Below are 7,215 nucleotides of genomic sequence, written 5' to 3'. Positions count from 1 at the left end.
AGAGGGAGAGGGAGAGGGAGAGGGAGAGGGAGAGAGGGAGAGACGGAGAGGGAGAGGAGAGAGTTCTTTGCCATGGGAACACATCTGGTCTGCAGGAGACAGGCATGTGTGGGCGAGTGAGAACAGATCTACCACACATGATTATCTGGCTAAGCAGTAATAGGGCACAGGGCTGGAAAGCAAGACAGAGAGTGGAGAAGCTGTCCTGGTGCCGAGGGGTCAGGGAAGACCAGTTTGGGGTGAGGTGGAAAATGTTTCAATTAGGGGCCTGTGTGTGTTAACAAGAGATAAAGAGTGAAGTGTGTAGCTAAAAAACTTCAAAAGTCAGGGAAGACACTTGAACTTTGTTTCTAAGTGTTTACATTACCCTGGTATTCAGTGATGTTTCTGCAACACAGTGCTGGAGTCTCACAGTTAAGAGGAAGCTCCCAGGGTTCCAGCAACAGTACAAACAGGAAGGAAGGGATGGATCAGGAAGGCACTGAAGCACTTGTAGGTGCTGGTCATCCACAGAGGAGGTGGGTGTCTTGAGTGGAATAACCACAGTGCAGGGCAAAAGAAGGGCAGCCAAAAAGCTGGGATAAAGTGGTTACACGGCTGCACACGAGGATCACACGGCTGCACACGAGGAATTGGAGGTAATAATCACTCTACACAAAGGATGCAGAGGACAGAATGGGGTTTGACAGGGAATGGTGAACAATGTATAAATCTAGAAAGGCCTTTAAGACCTTTTTATATATCACTATAGCTCCTTAGAAACTTGTCAGCATGCCTAAACTAAAACAAACTTTGATATACAGCAAGATAGTTCATGTATAACATATAAATTTTAACTCATTAGTGGTTATTAAGGGCCTTAACTTTAGCTTCCTGCTGATACAGTTTTGGTCTGTGTTAATATGTGTATACAGACTGAGAGTTCTGATTAAAGTAGTTCTGTGTCTCCATTGTTATGGAGAATAAGGAAGAGTTTAGAGGCCAAACACAAGGAATCATGGGTGGGAGGATGTATGAATTCTTAAACACATTAGAATATTGATTCTCCCTCAAAAACCAGATAAAGTTTTTTTTTCCTATCACCAAAGAAGAAATCCCCTTTCCAACTTAACTGTGGAAAACTTCTAGACAGTAGAAAAGCAGCTCCAGTAAGGAGCTGTTGAAGAGGACTGCCTGTTCCAGGGAGGCTGAGATAAAGTCATGATCTAAGAGAGTGTAGTTAATTTTAAAACGCTCATAATATATGAAGGTGTGTGTTATAAAGAGGAGGAGTGGACAGCAAAGAGTCAAAATGGGGAGAGGGAAAGAGAGTCTAGTTGATACGGGAAGTGGCAAACGTCTCTCACAACATCTATCAAGTCTGTAGGTGGATGTGGGAATCGAGGTAATGTGGAACAGTTAAAAACAATAGCTCCCATAGGTTATTGAGATTCATGTGAGCCTGGGATGTAGGAGCCTGAGGTTCAACATAAGCCATCTCTGCATGTTGACTTTGGAGTTGGGATATGGAGTTAGAAAAAGAAAAGCTAGGTTTTAAAGATATGATGGAGAACAGAATTGGCTGAGTCTGAGGAAGAAGGAAATACTTTCGAAAGTAAGGTTCATTACCTGAGTTACCCTAGGGTCTCAAGCATCCCTTTTTGTTTTCTGTTTGTTTTTACTTAATAGGCAAAGAGAATGTCTTCACCTCCTACACTGTCTAAACTTCTTGAATCTGGATCAATACTCCAGCTTAGAGTGGTCCCCTTGTCCTGCATGATGGAAGCAGTATTTCAGTGTGATTAGAACATAGGATTTGGAGTCACAGAAAGTAGCAAATGGGACAGTTTCTCAAAAGTGCTCTGGGTAAATTATGCCATTTTACTATGTTTTAATGGTGGGGATTTATATGCTTTTCAGAGCATTCATTCATTTGTTCTTTCATTCATTCAAAAATGCTTATTAAATCCCCTATAAGGCCTTCATTGTATCAGATTTCCAAATAATCTAGCTTCTGGAAAAGTTGTGTTAGTCATAGTAATAGTTGCAGTTAAGAAAGAGAGGTATGAGAGAGAGAAAGAGAGAAAGAGAGAGAGAGAGGAAAATAGCAGTTATATGTGGATAAAAGCCACAGGAAAGAGGAGAAAGAACACGTGGTCACTGAGTCAAACCAGAGTTCCATCCTCATTTGCACAGAGCAGGTTAGATATGGTTAAACTCCACATAATACACTGAAAGAGAAGGGAAATCTCAGGGAACAGTGTGACTCCATTCCCATATTCTGCAAACTCTGTTTATTTCTCTTCGGGGGATAAAACAAGTTTTAAGCTCTGTTGAAGTGTCCAGGCAGCACTGGTCAGAACAGATAGTTTTTCCCCTCTTAATTTTTCTTTTGGATTAGAGGAAGTATTTTATCATCTGCCTCAATAAACTGTGTAAAAGAAATGCTATTGAGTTTTAGCCTCTTTCCTGTAAGAAGATAAAATATAATTGCATTCGGCTTTGGATCAAGTAAACATTCCCTTTCACTATTTGTTTAACTTTAGAAGATGTGGCTTTCTCAGTATTGCAGAGAAGTAAGCTTGCACCATTGTGTGAGTGAGTGAGTGAATGCATGCGTGTGTATCTTATTCACACAGACCTGTCTATGCACTAAATGAAAGGAAGGGCAAGAGTGTGGTGGCACCAAGTGTGACCATGTGTGTTTATGTGCAAACAAAGATGCAACTTGGGGAGAATAAAATGATCAAGTCAGTGTTTCCATTCAGTAAGCCTTGATGTGGCAGTTTCTAAGGGCAGAACATTTATCAGAAGCACATACATATACACAAATGGCAGCCAACTAAGTCTTGTCTAAATCGTGTGCAAAACTTGAAACCTCATAGCATGGAAAATAAATTCAATGCACTCTAGAGCTGTGATTGCATTACAGTAGCCCAACTTTTTCATAAGAAGCTGTACAAATTAATCTCATCTTTGAACTAGAGAAACTCATTTGGAGAGATGGATATTCCTTTCAAGGATCTCACAAATTTGGAAGCAGGCATCATGTCCCCCTCCCTAGGTCCTTACCCTCTGATTTTCTGTTTTCATAATAGAAAAGACTACTTGCATCTCTGTTCAAATTCAGAGTCGCTCTAACTTTCTAATGAATTACCTTTTTGATTTGAATTTGACTTGCTGGTGCTTCTTAGGGATGTTTTCATCTACATCTCTTAGGAATGTTGTTCTATACTTTTTCTACTATATCTTTTTTTCTAAATTTTGGTGAAGGATGACACCAGAATAGGAAAAGCGTTTGAGAGAATTCTTTCTCTGTCTATGCTATAGAATAGTTTGAGAAGCATTGGGATTAATTCTTCCTTAAAGGTCTGCTATAATTCAGCAGTGAATGTGTATTAGCATAGATGTTTTTATTTTGGAGGTTAACACTGCTTTAATCCCATTGCCTAATTTAGAGCTGCTTAAATCAGTCAGCTCATTGTAGCTTAACTTTTGTGATATGCATATAGAAATTCATCCCTTGACATTTTTCTGAATTTCATTGGTATCTTTTGAAGTGGTTCCCATCATCTCTAGTTTTATTAATTTGAGTCCTTCTCTATATTTCTGCTGGTTAGTTTAGTTAAGGGTCTTTTAATCGTGTGCTTCTAAGGTACGATTGCTTTGTGTCATTGATTTATTGATTAGTTTTGTTTCCATTTCCTGAAGTGCTGCTTCTCCAATCTTAATTATTTTTTTCTTTTTACTAATTTTTGGTGGTCTATCTTGTTCTTGCTTTTCTAAGGTATATAAGGTAAGCTACATTATTAAGCTATTTATTTGTAAACATGTACAGGTATAAACTTCTCACGTCAACTTAGAAGACACATGTTACTTAGTGTGAAAGACTGGAAAGGGTACTTCAAGCAAATAGATCTTGATCTAGTAAGCAGGTGTTATTCTTACAATATCTAACAAAATAGACTTTCAATCAAAGTTTTTCAAAGAAATAAAGAAGGTTACATCTTACTGATTAAAGGAATAAACCTATCAGAAGATCACTACAATTCTAAACATATGCACACTGGACATAAGCATACCCGATTTTATTAAACACATACTATTAAATGTAAAGTCACAGACAAACTTCCAAACCTGATTCTTCGTAATTTATGAGGAATCCCAGCAAATCCTGGGAAGATGAACAGAGTCATCTGAATACAATGGCTGAGGCTTCAAGTGGATGAAACAGACATTCACACAAAACTCTATTCAAACACCGTGGAATAAGTACATTTCCCAGCTGCCCAGGACATTTTCTGTAAAACAGAATATGTATTTGTACACAAAACAAATCTTAACAAGAATAGATAATTGTATAAGTGAGCAACATAGAATAAAACTACAAACCAACAAGAGAAACTAAAACACACATAAACTCATGGTGATTAAATTACTATTGAATGATAATGGGTCATTGATTAAATAAAGAAGAAAATAAAAACATTTTTTGTTATCAAATGAAAATGAAAACACAGTATGACAACCCTGAGGGACACAGTGACAGCTGTTCCAGGAGGAAAGTTTATTTCTAAGTGCCCTTCCCATTAGTTCCCTTGCTTTCCTGCCTCTGAGAGACTTTCTAGCAAATGCCAGAGCTCACTGCTCATCACTGCTTTTTTCTTTCCCCCTTTTAATTTCCTTTCTTTCTGTCTTCTCAACCCCCTCCACCTCCATTCTTTACCCCCTCCTTCTCTCCTCTTTTCTTTTCTCAAACAAGGTGTCTCTATGAAGGACAGCTGACCTCAAAGTCATCCTCTTTCCTCAGGCTCCCAGGTGATGAGGTGACAATTGAGCACTTCCACACCTGGCTGTTGGTCACTCCTGCCATTCATCCAGGTCTCATTTTCAGAGATTGTAACCCTGATGGAACCCAGTTTCAGTCTGCCCTCTGATTCCAGGTTCTTCCCTCACGGCTCTGTGTTCTGGGATGAAGGGAATGCCTGGATTACATACAGTATGTCTCCAGAGTTCTTTACTTTTAACCACAATCCATGTGGGGAGGAGATGTATGTGGGGAGGGAAGGGTAGAATTCTTTGTCTTTGTTTTGTTTTGCTTTGTTGACTTGAGGTCAAGAGAATATTAACTCTGATCTCGATAGAAACTTAGTCCAGTTGTGTCTGGTCTATCATCTGGCCAAGGAAAGATTCATTGGAAGTTGGCTCACCTTAGGTTATGCTAAGGGGCAGGTGGAATAATTGTTCTAATAATGCAATCTTTCCTCCCAGAATTCCTAGCCTCTAGCATCGACCCCACCAGCTGCCATGAGGTTAGGGTGAGTCCATCTGGCTTTCTGAGGCCTGAGTCACAAGGGTACAACTTTTCCATTTTGCTTTTCTGTCTCTTTCATTGAGACACTAGGAGAATCTAAATGGGCTTTGTCTGTTGGTTTTGTTTTTTGGTGGAACTTTCTCTACAGTTCCCTCCCTGGCATGCTTCTGACCTTCCTGTGCTCCTGAACAGAATGGCTTTCTGTGCGTCTCTCTTCCCTTTCTCTGAAGAGCTGCTGTTATTTACAGAATCTCCTGACCTGGGAGTTTTTCTTTGCCTTTGAGCTTCCATTTGAATCTATTCTTAAACTGCTTTATTAATGAGACGAACAGACCCAAGAGGTACCTGTATTTCCCCTTACCATCTGGTGACCATGAGGGAACTATAATTTCAGGTTAGCTTGAGACTGGGAGTTGGACCAGAATGTACTGGGAACACTTTGCAGATAAACAAGAATGCCTGGTTTGGACTTTCTAGGTGCAAAGGCTGACAAAGGAACCGTGCTCCAAAGCCTGCAGGAGGTTAGCAAAGGACAAAGAAGGGACAGGGGAGTATAGGAGAAGGGGTGGTGGGTCCAGCAGAAGTGTAGTTCCATGTGAAGTCTAGCCTCAGTTTGATCCACTCTGCAAGACTCACCTGTATCTTCACCAGACTTTGTCTTCCCTCAGGCCAGACCAGGCACTAACCACCTCTGTTATTCAATTCAAAATTCTCAAACAATTTCCTTCAGATTGCTTCCAATTTGAGAAAATAGTTCTGAAAATTTTAGGAGAGCAAAACAAACATGGGTTAAAATGCCACATTCTTCTCTAGTCTGGAGAATGATTCCCCAAAGGGTAGACAAAGAAATGGCTTCCAACCCTCTTCATTTGGGCACTGAAATTCTCAGTCTCGCAGCAGCTTTTGGTTCAATATTGAAAGCAGCTTTGCTGACTAATTGCAAAGGAGTCAGAGTGGGGGTAGATTGAAGCTCCACATTTTAAACTTGGGGTGTGAGAAATAGTCTTAAATTACTTGTACCTTCTTGCTTGTTTTAGGCTGAATTACAGGACTTCTAGATCTCCCCTACCCCATCCCCTATCTCTGTGGCTACCTTATTCTATTCTAAATAAACACTTATTTTATTTTCTCTAGGTGTTTACTAAGGGATAGTAGTCACTGAGAAGCAATAAAATCTGAGTCATGTGATTGTTCATGGCAACAGTATAATCGAATTATCCTAGTTTGTATAACTTCCTGAGCAAAAAGCATCCTCATAAGGCCATCTGAAGAGGATATAAATCTTGGGCCAGGGATGTAGCCACTCATGCATGCTGTTTACTTCAGAAAACAGTAGTTGTGCCTTTATAGTAGAGATCAGATTTTGTTTGCTTCCTTGCCTAGATGGTTTCAGAGGAGAACAAACTGATGACCACGACAATGACAACTTAAATAGCATCCATCCCTGGAGTGCTGGGATTTGTTGACATAGTTAAGTTGACGTAGAAGATGCAATTTGTGGAGACAATTTTCTTCCTTTCTTTATAATGAGAAAAAACCATTAGGATTCAAGAGGTCCAGAAGGAGCCAATAAAATGAAATCTAGCTTTTAAAGTGTTAAAAGGAAAGGTTATTATATTCTTATTTTATGTGTATAATCACTTGGTAGAAGATGTATCAAGTCATGCAATAAATTTGCAGTAGAGTCAAGGGGGAATCTGAATGTAAGAGTTCACTTTTTAAATAGTGCAATGTGACTTGGAGTGTGCCAACCAAGTTAGGTGTTACCTGTACATGAGAGTGTCTTTTTGCTTTGTGATTTGGGGAAAGCTATCTGTGATGTTTTCCCTAGGAACTACATTCTGTCATTTCAGATTGTGCAGGGACTGCTTAGATGGTATTATTAGAAGGTAGCTTGAACCTATTGGTGATAAAACTGAAGG

The sequence above is a fragment of the Mastomys coucha genome, unplaced genomic scaffold (genome assembly GCF_008632895.1).
Source record: "Mastomys coucha isolate ucsf_1 unplaced genomic scaffold, UCSF_Mcou_1 pScaffold16, whole genome shotgun sequence".
Taxonomy (NCBI): domain Eukaryota; kingdom Metazoa; phylum Chordata; class Mammalia; order Rodentia; family Muridae; genus Mastomys; species Mastomys coucha.
The sequence above is the reverse complement of the archived record's forward strand: the minus strand, read 5'-3'. Positions refer to the sequence as shown.